Here is a 12,277-nt window from a genome sequence, read left to right on the forward strand (position 1 = left end):
GATGACTCTGTAATATTTTCAAACCCTAATATAAATTACAGTTTTCTATCATTATATCCATTGGCTGAGTTGCCAAGTTGTGTAGACAGTAATTTTATCAAATACCTAGTAGACCAAGTAAGCAAAGATATCTTTAACAACATCTTTATGTATAATATGTTACTGCTCCGCTGTGTCAATCGGAATATATTAAAGTTACGCATTTGCAAGAACATTAAGTTTCATCCACACATATCATTGAAAAATAATACATATTTATTATCTAAACATTTTTATCGACAAAGAGGTACTTAGCGGCGCTATCTGTGAATATCGTTATACCATTAAATTTATACATTTACATATCATATATACCTTCTCAAATTTTTTCAAATTTTTTGAATTTGGGGTTTGTCTTTTGGGGGGTGCAGATCAACCTTAAAAACAACACTTAAAGCGACTGGTATTTTGAATGTCAGTTGCGCGCGTGACATCAATTTTAAATCAAATTTGTATCAACTCATATCAACAGAAATTAAATGCGTTTAAAAAGGTGCAGCTTTCTTATGCAATTTTTGTATTTTACCGCAAATCAAGTCAGTTTCTATAAATCTGTTAAATAAATGAACGTTGTGCGATTTTTACCATTTTTTACGATTCTTATAAGATCAATAAAAGTTATCACTTTCATTGACCGGTCGTAGCGGAATTTTCATTGTTGGAGCCTAATCTTCAAAACGCATAACACGAAATTTTGATTTTGAAATATGACAAAAAAAGTGCTAAACATTTTTGTTCAAAATGATCTCAACTACATTTTTAATTTGAAATATTTTTCTACACGTACCTACAGCTTTTCAGTTAATCGATTTTTTCCATTTTCTCCCCACGAGGGAGGTTTTGGTGGGTAGGAGTGGTAAAGTTCATCGTTTTTGAGTCCCTAAAACGGACATTCTCAGCAAAATTCAGCTTGTTCGTATGATTTTTAGAGGTTCAGTGGCATTTTCATCTCTGACGACAGGAGTAATAATGTATCACTAGCTTTCTAATAATCAGCTAATTTTGGTATGTTTTTATTGCTTACTTCTTATTTAGTATGGGCAACCAAAGCTTGCTGCATCTATGGGTGGGTTTGTTACATTATGTTTTTTTATTAAGATCAGAGCTGTTTTTCGAACTTTTCTCTTTTTCGTGTCTGTTCTTTTCATGACTATTGATCCAACTTTCCTTTTCCTGTGTAAGACCCTACAAAGGTAGACTATCAAGACGAAGACTATAGATAGGATTGGTAATAAATAACATTAAAAAAATTACCGGAATTAATTAAAAGTATAACATATATAAAGACATAACAGTGAAGACAAGATCTAGAAAAAGGTTGTAACGATGTTCTGATAGTTTAAAAGTTCGAAACGCGGGAGTGTCAATATTTGCGCATCCACTTCTACAACGAGACGACGAAGTGAGATTCGGAACGGCTATTTAAGGCGTGTGAGTAGCGGAATTGGACAGTCTTGTAGCTAGCGCCCTAGGCTCCCTGACTCGACGGTGTAGTGAACCTGCGAGCCAACCCGGAAAAAGATTTCCTTATTGAGGATCGTACTCTGTAACCAAGCGGAACCCATAGGTATTGTGTATTGAACATTACTGTGAATCTGCACAGCCGAATATTTTATTTGCGAGTGCGTTCGGAGCTCCCGCTGAGTTGAAGCGGAAGCGAGAATAAATCTGTGTGTGATCGACTTCACCTATTTCATTTCTTTATTAGTAATAATTAATTTCTTTTCTTTTATAGACGTTCGCTAAGGAGTTCATTCATCGCGGGACCCAGACGGGGACGTAGAATTCACTTCATTTTTATTTATTTTATGTACGGCGTAGAATTCATTTTATTTTATTTATTGTATATATGCTAAATTAATAGATTTATTTTTTATTTCAGCCTGTGTTTTACTGAGTCTGCCGCCCCGAAAGAGCTACCCATCACAAGGTTTTAAATCTCAGTAGGACAAAAAATAGTTTATATACAAATTTCATTTAAAGATGGGGTTACTACTACAAATAAATGGTTTTAAGTATCTAGGATCAGTGTTACAAGATTAGCTATGATCGATGGTTATTGGCTATGTTGGACAGTTAAAAATTGAGAAGAACTGTCAAATGAGAATACTTATATAATTGAAGTTACAAAAAAGCGTAAAATTAGAAATGCTCATTCTCATGGAGAAAATTCCTGGAGACAACTATCACACCACTGCTTATTTATTAATAAATGGTAAATGAAAAGAAACAACAATAATAAAAGTTATTTACTTTTACTAAAACGATAACTACAACTTAACAAACATGCATTTGCTTAAGGTAATCATTTCTTATAGGAACTCTAATTTGTTTTGAAAGGTATAGCCTTTGATGCCTATACGGGTTTAGCGCCTTGTACCTAGACCTCGGCCCCACTTTACTGTTGTTCAGTACCTTGTTGAATTGAGCATTACAACTATCAACTGGCTCCGATGGAGCCCTGACGTAACTCCAATAGAATATGTCTGGGAAATGCTAAAAAGGCGTATCCGCCATAAAAGTCTTTCTCCCCAAATTTTAGCTAAATGGAAGTAAGCTGCTCGTGAGGAAGAAAAAACATATTATTTTCCTATTATACTTCTGGACAAAATTAGCGCACCATTTATTTTTAAGCGTTATGTTTGACAAAATAAGGTTAAAGCAATAAATTTTTGTTACAGAAGAATTTTTATTTTCTGAAGAATTTTAACTTCGATATAAAAATGCAATATCTCTAGACACCAAATTATATTTCTAATAAAACTTACCTATAAGTAAGAATTTCTTGTCTATCATGGTATATTGTTACCATTTTATTACTACTACTGAATATCTCGAGAAGAAATTTCAGTTAAATGAAGGTGATAACACACTTGATTGGAGAAACGTTTCACAAAAAGGAGGTGAAATTAAGATCACTCCAAAAGAAGTATCCAACGAAATCTTAAAACAACACTGTAAAAAGGTCATATTAAAGTGAAGCTGACGTATCTTATGAATGCCTTAGATTATGATATAAATTCCCAAGATATGTAAAGTAGCAGACGTCATAATGATCCTTAAACCTGGCAAATACAGTATTATCGTGCAGGCCGATTTCCTTACGGCTTGTAATATCGAAGCTATACAAAAAGCTATTGCTGAAAAGGCTGAAACCTCTCATATACGCTAAGGCTCTAATTTCATCAAACCAATTTGGGTTTCGAGAAAGTCATTCAACTATCGACCAAGTCCATAGAATAACGGATAATAATAGAGGAGTCACTATAAGAAAAGAAAGTTTGCTCCGCTGTCTTCATCGACGTGGTACAAGCTTTTGATAAAGTATGGCACGAACGACTTAAATATAAATTAGGCAGGCTTTTGCCAAGTAAATACATATAATTATTGGAATCATACATTTCAGATAGTTTTTAGGGTTAATTAAGAAGAGGTCTATCCGGAATTAAAAGAAATCAATGCAGGTGTACCACAAGGTAGTGTGATAGGACCAGTCCCGTACTTATTATACACTAGTGATATCACTGAATTAATTAGATCATAACACAATAGCTACCTTTGCTGATGATATTGCTTGCCTACCAAATAAGATCTGGTATGATCCAACATGATAGGGTGATGATAGGGTTAAACGAAAAGGGAATTCATTAAATAATTTTCATAAAAATAATTATTAAAAGTTAAAGAATAATAATAAGTAAAATAAAAATTATTTGATAAATTTTTAGAAATTTTGTTTTTACCGTTAAAATTACCTGTGTTTTCCAAACTTTTAATTTTCTTAAATAACGATCTTTTAAGTAAACATATACTCCTATTGACTGGCCTAATAACTTTATTACAGTATTGTTCATCAGCAAAAGGCCTAGCGAGTCGAGAGAAACACTAGAGCGCATATTGCAACATACGTAGCAGGAATAGCGGTCCCTGCTTCAATACTGCAAGACTTGCAGTCTGGCTAACATACTACGTTCGTATCTCCTCTGATAAAACCTACTATAACTCGCGTCACAGTCTAGAGATCATTTAATATATTATCCGTTAATCAATCTCATTAGATTGTGCTTCTCTGCGCCTTCAGCAAAATTTAAAAAGTGCGTATGCGTATTTTTTGCCGCGTGTGTCGAATTATTCGCGGACCAACAACCTGTGACTAATTTATTTGCGGTAGAGATTACGGCGGATCTTTTGGCGGTGGTATTATCAATTCCCACTTCGCCATACGATTTTGATTCAATTCAATTCAGTGTGATTTCAAGGCGGCTGTGCTTCGCGGGCAGTCTGAAGTGTGCGGTGAATATTTACCGGCAAAATTGTTTTTACATACGAACAATTTAAGCTCTCAACAGTTTGTGATATTTTTTATAAGAAAGTAAGTACATATTTTAAAAGTAATTTTCATATCTAAGGAATATGTAAATTAAGTGCTTATTAAATAATACTATCATTATACAAAATTATCTGCCATATTTTGCCTCTAAAAATAGGGATCATTTATTGAAACAATTTTTTTTGTATTATTAATAATAAATTCTGAGTCTTTGCGTTCAAAAATATAACGTTTCGGTAATTTGAATACTAAGAATTTTTTACTTGTTTTGTACAATGTTATTTAGAACAATAATCAGCCTGAATATACAAACAGCAAAATTAATTTGATACAATTTATTTATTATATGCCTTTTGCCACAGAATATATTAATAATTATCAGTTGTGTCCTTGAGACACTGTTCATCTGACATTTTTTATTTTTCGTTACCTACTTATTTTTAATATCGACCTCTAGTTTTTTCTTACTTATTATATCTGAAATTATTCCAGAAATATACAAAAAAAAATAAATTAAAAATAAATTTTGTGCAATATAATTTATAACATTAATCAGGAGTATTACATGTTACAAAATGCATAATTTATTATTATCTATATTGTATCACAGAGAATAATAATTATGTCTTGTTTTTGCTTCTTATGATAAAAATGTAAACAAAAATTTATAAATTTTCAAAACATTTTAGATCTATAAAAAAATTTAAATTATTGGCATTAGATATCTGTTTTTAAATTTTAGCAATCTATTTTCTGGAAATAAACCACAAATATAATTATATATACGAGCCTTACCAACTGAATGTTCGTTGTCGGAAAATTAAACGAATAGGTATATTCCGTTATATCGTGGCAACCAAATATTCGGAATTATCTCGTTATCATGTATAAAATAAAGTAATTTTAACATTCATTCATCATAAGTCGTAAGTTTCTTGACAGTTACGTTTACAAACCTCTAGCGAAAAGTTCTGATAAAAGATTTATTTAAAAAAGGCCAATGGAAGTGCGACACATACTAAATTTCGTCAATTGATAATTAAAAAATATTATTAGGGTAAAAAAATATGAGAAATTGCTGAGGAATTAGAGATGGCTAAGTTTACAGTTGCCGACGTACTTATAATGGAAGTGTCCAACCTAAAGGCAAAAGTTAGGGTAAACTGGGAATTGTGTCTGATACGGATCGACGATTACTAGTGAAAATTGGGCTGTCGCAACACTTTAGGAGCTATAACATCACAATGAGGCTCAAAAACAGGCAAAAATTTATCAGGAGAGTGTTGCAGAAAAGGGATACACAAATCAGACTAAGTTTTTATAAGATTAAATCATAATTTTTTATTAAATGCGTAATTTTTTAATTACTCGTACTGGTTAAGGCAAATACAAAGATTTGTACAGAGAAGCAAAAAAACAAATTGCTTCAATTGGACAAGATCGAAGATTTCTTTCTGGATCTTTGATGACAAGTCCAGAGTATTGTTCAGTGATGAATCTAAATCGACGACTTTCGAAAATGAATTATCAGAAGTAAAAATGAAACATTCCATAAAGATTGCCTTAAAATAACTGTGAAGTTTTTCAAAGGAATTATGATTTGGGAGCGCAGGTCTAAGAAGATATGCGACAGTGGAAGGCACAATTAACGCAGCAAAATATTAAAAATTTTGAAAATAACTTGTACCAAGTGCTCACGATCTCCACCCGGACTTGAATTTTATATTCCAGCAGGACGGAATAAAATGAAACAGAAATTGCATAATGACCCCCAGAGAACCGTCGCGTCGGTAGCCGCCTTAAAGAAAAAATTAGGTAAATTATGGGATACCTGACTTGTGTCAATCATTAATAAGAAAAATGTAAGACAAGATTGTCGCGGCCGTAAAGGCACGTAGCGATGTAACCCCATATTAAAATAGTAATTTCTTGAATATTCCGAACATTTAGTTGCCACGATATTATGCAATATTTTCGTTTATTTTCCCGCCAACAATCCTGCAATCCTGCATAGAAACTATAGAAAAGTCATTTCAATATTTTGTTATTAATGTGTTTTTACGTATTTAACGTCTTTTGTTTTTTAAATGACGAAAACCGATACAAAGCTTCTCAAAAACACTTCGATCAATATTTTTATTTTTCTCCATACTCCAGTCGTCAGAGATTTGATCCCTAAAAATCATACAAACAAGCTGAATTTTGTCGAGAATATCAATTTTGGGACCCTCGGGCTTCCCACTAAAGCTTCCCTCGTAGGGGGGTTAAAACGCAAAAAATCGATTTACCAAGGATCTGTACGCCGTAGAAAAAAATGTGTCCAATGTAAAAAATATAGCTGGGATAATTTTGAACAAAACCGTTAATTAGCATTTTTGGCTTAGAATGAACTGTTCTCTCAGAAACAACGCTTGAAGCGACCGGTGATTTTAAATGTCAGTTCCGCGCGCGAAATCAATGTTAAATAAAATTTGTATCAACTTGACGGTAAAAAATCGATATCTTTTGGTAACAGTGTGCTATCGACAAAAATCAAAATGCGTTTTAAAGATAAAGAGTGTAGCTTTCGTATGCAATTTTTGTATTATGCCGGAAATCAAGCCTGTTTCTATAAAGCTGTTCAATAAATGCACTTAGCGCGATTTTTGCCATTTTTACGATTCTCGAGACATTTATTACTTTTATTCACCGGTCGTAGTGAAATTTTTATTTTTGGAGGCCAGTCTTTAAAATCTATAACATGAAAATTCAATGTTAATTTTTGCCAACCAATATGAGGCATTTGAAATATGATTAAAAACGCAGAATTATAACCTTTACATTACAAACGATCGCATGTCACAGGAATTTACAGCAGCAGTTAAGTACTTTTAAAAAACATACTAGTATAATTAAAAAGTGAGGTTTTAAACGTTTTAGATCGTTTGTAATGTAGAAGTTTAAATTTAGCATTTTTAAGCATATTTCAAATGCCTCACATTTTTTGCCACAACTCAAAACTGAAATTTCATGCTATAGGTTTTGAAGATTAGCTTATAATTATAAAAACTCCATAGTGGCCGGTCAATGGGCAGAGAATCATAAAATGGCAAAAATCACACTACGTTTATTTATTGACCACCTCTATACAAACTGAGTTCATTTGCGACAAAATACAAAAAATGCATAGGAAAGCTGCACTCTTAACCTTTAAAATGCATCTCGATTTTTGTCGTTAGGACACTCGAATTAAAAGATGTTGAATTTTTACCGTCAAGCTGATACAAATTTTAATGAGCGCGCGTAACTGACATTCAAAATCTCCAATCGCTTCAATCGTTGTTTCTGAGAGAACGGTTCATTCTACGCAAAAAATGCTAATAAACGTTTTTGTTCAAAATTATCTTAGCTACATTTTTTGTTTAAAACTTTTTTTCTTTGGGGTACAGATTCTTGGTAGGGAAAAGCCCGGGGGTAAAAGTGGTAAACTTTTTTGCATCTTTTTTAGCATCGTAAAATCGACCTTTTTGACAAAATTCAGCTTGTTCGTATGATTTTTGGGTGTTCAGTAGCATTTTTGTCTCTGACGACTGGAGTACGAAAATACTCCATACGTACTAAAATACGTACTTATAGTGATTTTGCTCAATTTTTATATAAGATAAACCATTAAAATACACAATTAAAATTGATATTTATGATATATATATATATATTATTGATATGCATTCAAAAATAATACAGTAGTAATACACTTAACAGTTCAATAGAAAATTTATAAAAATTTATTATAATGTAAACGTTTAAGACAAATAAACAAACACGGAAGAAATTCCCTGAAGAAACAAAGGTTGTGCACAGGTATTCCTCACATTTATATATATGTATATATATATATATATATATATATATATATATATATAAATATAGTAGACTCCCGTAAGTTCGGCCACGGACCACTAGGCCGAACTTAAAAAGTGGCCAAACTCACCGATGCCTACCTAAAAAATGCCCATTTATTGTTTGTAAGGAACTAGCAAAAACCAAACACTTACACATAAATATAACTCAGAGGAATACTCTGACATATGAAAAGACAGAAGGTTACACTACACAAAAATACTTACAGAGCTCTAGGCATAATAAAATTTTAAAATATTACTGCACATTGGTCATCATCACGATCAGTGGCATTACAGCTCGTTATGAGCCAAAGCCTTCTTCAGAACAATCTTCCATTCGCCCCTGTCTCTGGCAACTCTTCTCCATGCTTTTACTCCGATGGATTTTAGATCATCCTCTATGTTATCTTGATACCTAAGTTTTGGTCTTCCTCTGGCTCGTCTTCCCACTGGTCCTCTTCGGTCGAAAATTTTTCTGATCGTTGCATCTTCATCTCGCCTAATTACATGTCCTACCCATCGAAGGCGTGCTAATTTAATATATTTTACAACGTCAGGTTCCCCAAAACTTCTATATAACTCAAAGTTGTAGCGCCTACGGCACAAACCCTGCTCTTGGATTCCTCCATATACTTTTCTTAGAATTTTTCTCTTGAAACGTTTAAGCAATTCTTGGTCGTTATGTGTAAGTGACCACGTTTCAGACCCGTATGTTAACACTGACCTTATTAGTGTTTTATATATGGTAACTTTAATTTTTCTGGGTAGTTTTGGGCCATACGTTTCCTCAAGCCGTAATAGCACTTATTGGCAAGCACTATTCTTCTTTTAATTTCTTCGCTGATATTGTTGTCTTTGGTCAGCAGCGAGCCCAGGTAGACGAAGGAGTCCACACCTTCCAGTTCCAGATCATCAATTAATAGTCTAGGTATCTGGTTGCCCGATCTAGTACAATACATATACTTGGTTTTCTGTGGGTTTATTTTTAATCCCATTCTAAGTGCAGACGCCCTTAGTGATCGAAATGCTTCGATCAGAGATTTTGTGGACCTAGCAATAATGTCTATGTCATCTGCATATCCGACCACTTGATTTATTAAAGATGGTGCCATTCGCATTAATATGGCACTCTCGAATTACTTTTTCTAGTGCAAGGTTAAATAAGAGACACGACAGTCCATTTTTACAATGGAAGGGTCTGGAAAAGTCGTTTTGAATTCTGACTACACTCTCTACACTTGTGAGTGTAAGTTCCGTTAGTTGAACAAGATAAAGCGGCATTTGAAATTCCACCATAGCCTTTAGAAGTTTTTGTCTGTTGACTGAGTCGTATGCGGCTTTGAAATCCACGAATATGTGGTGGGTATCAACTCCGAACTCAAGCGTTTTCTCAAGAATCTGCCTGACTGTGAAGATTTGATCCGTTGTTGATTTATTGGGTCGGAAACCGCACTGGTAGTTCCCAACTATTTGTTCAGCATAGGGGATCAATCTTCTATACAATACGTTAGACAATACTTTATATGCCACGTTAAGTAGGGTGATGCCCCTATAATTGTAGGGTGATACTGCACATTGGTGGTTTGGCTGTTTAAAGACTTAAAAAATCAGTTATTTGTTTCTGAATTTTCATTTTTAATGATTTTTTATGTGCAAAGTCACGCCACTTTTTGTTTTCTTCATCTTCCTCTTCAGTCTTAGAAGCATCTGCGTCATTATCCTTCTTATTTTCCTGGCGCATGACACACTCGGGGATTTCGTTGTCGTTCAAAACCTCGTTGTGTAGCTCTTTTTCTAAGTTGATCCACTCTAAAACATCTTCTTTAACACAGGGACCACAGTTCGGTAGTTGCTGAAGATTGTGCAATAAAGCTGCATTGACATCAGGTTTGTTAACAAGAATTTTGTTTGGCTCATCTGCTATTGTGTTTGTTTGGACAATCTTATCTTCTACATTTGGCCAAATTTTTTTCCAAGACTTTACCAACGTCGAAGGTGGTATTTCGTCGTATGCCTTGACTGACATGTACACAACATCCTTTATATGGGTCTAGGTTGTCATCAGCCTCCAGTTTGGAAAGAACTTCACAAAGCAGTTTTCGGCGATACTTTTTCTTGAAGCAATCAATGACCCCTTGGTCCATTAGCTGTTGAACACTAGCTGTCACATTGGGTGACAGGAACAGTAGTTTAATTTCTTTTTATGATCACACTGAAGACCTTCCTGATAAGTAGGCCCGTTTTCAAGAAGTAGAAGTGCTTTGATGGGCAGTTTTGATTTTGCCAAATGTTTTTTCACTTTCGGAACAAATTCGCACACAAACCTTCCCTGAACAAATATGTGTCCATCCATGCTGATTTCTGCGACCGATAATACAATGGGAGAGTTTCCATGTTAATGTTCTTAAACGCTCTCGGTTTTGCTGCTATGCTAATGAGAAATAGGGGTATCTTGTGGGTCAGCGATTCAGCGATTCAAGTACCCGAGTAGTTTCTCTTTCTGCTAAAATTTTCAGTTCTTCTCAAGATTTACTGGTGTAGAGAGTAAGCGTATCTTATAATAGGTCGTAAGTAATCGTAATATTAAGGGATCTAATATAGTACCTTGAGGCACACCATAATAAGTATTTTTTTCGACACTTAGTTTGTCATTAATTTTTTGATCATTTGTGATCTAATAAAGTAACTTTGTAATAGTAAATGTGGTGCACCTCTGATTTAAAGTTCCTCCAAACTATTTAACAGCTGTTAATGACGAACAGTGTCAAACGCCTTGGCTAGATCCAGAAAAATAGCTATTGTAGGAGGACTGTTAGCAAACATTTTGTATAAATAATCAGTAACAGATGGTATAGCATCGGTAGTAGAATATCCCTTCTTTAAACCATATTGGTTTTCTGAAAGCAGACTAAATTTTTTTCTTTTCCAAATATCTTTGCAAGACTGGTAATAAGCGATATAGGCCGATAATTATGTTAATTATTTGGTATCTTTTATACTAGCCTTTTCTTTATCGTAGTGCAAGGAATAAAAAGCTAGGTAACCTTTGTAATATGATACATAAGTCATAAACTACGATTAAACCAAAATTCCTACTATTTTTTTTACGACTTAACTGGGACATGCAATGATGCAACTTTTATACTTCATATATTTTCACAAGGTGTAATCTTCACATTTTATGCGTTGTTTGCCTTGTTTTAGTCATTAAATAAAATAGTAAAGTTTAAATATCTTTATATTTAGCAAATTTATACGTTATGCAAATATCCAACTTAAAAGGAATTATTGTTTCTAATATCTTCTTTAGCATCTTCTTTAAATTAGATTATATAATAGTATACTGTTTTGTGGGATTTTTTTTATCTATCTTACTTTTAAAGTATAATTTCTACTTTTTGTGTCATTTATAATTAATTTTATACTATATTTCGCGTCCTTTCTATTTGCATGAATAACCATGATATTATATTTAAATATTTTTTATTAAATAAAAATAAACGGTAAAAGACTGCATTTCATTTCAATTCGAATTTCACCATTGTTCTACAAGTGTTTCGAGATATTCAACTCTCTGGTGGAATTCGAATTAAAATAAAATGCAGTCTTTTACTTTCATATATATATATATATATATATATATATATATATATATATATATATATATATATATATATATATATATATATATATATTAATACCCAAAAAATTAACACGTACTACCTTAAATACGTTTGAAGTTATTTTTTTTCTGAACCGTTGATTGATTAACAATCAACCGAGTGTTATGACGTCATTTCGGCTTTCCATGGCCTCATTAGACACTCCAAGTGTCCGACATAGATGTTCCGGATCCAAAGTTTTATCAGGATGTTCTAAATTAAGAAATCTCTAACTCATAACGTCCCATACGTGTTCTTTTGGAGATAAATCTGGTGATCTCGGGCGTCGGAGGGGTAGGGTGTCCAGCTTGTTCTAAGAAGTGGTGACTCTTGTAATACCTTGCGTTATCCTGCTGAAAAATTGG

At 33.3% G+C, this 12,277-nt stretch overlaps 1 protein-coding gene across 1 annotated transcript in view; it reads left to right on the forward strand.

Moving 5' to 3' along the window:
* The first annotated feature begins 3,996 nt into the window (after positions 1 to 3,996).
* Positions 3,997 to 12,277, forward strand: part of LOC140437355 (uncharacterized) — a 234,471-nt gene continuing 226,190 nt past the window's right edge. Inside the window, exon 1 of the mRNA XM_072526837.1 lies at positions 3,997 to 4,411. The gene's annotated coding sequence lies outside the window, so the exon portion shown is untranslated. The remainder of the gene's footprint in view (positions 4,412 to 12,277) is intronic.

This window comes from Diabrotica undecimpunctata, chromosome 3, assembly GCF_040954645.1.
Source record: "Diabrotica undecimpunctata isolate CICGRU chromosome 3, icDiaUnde3, whole genome shotgun sequence".
Lineage (NCBI taxonomy): Eukaryota > Metazoa > Arthropoda > Insecta > Coleoptera > Chrysomelidae > Diabrotica > Diabrotica undecimpunctata.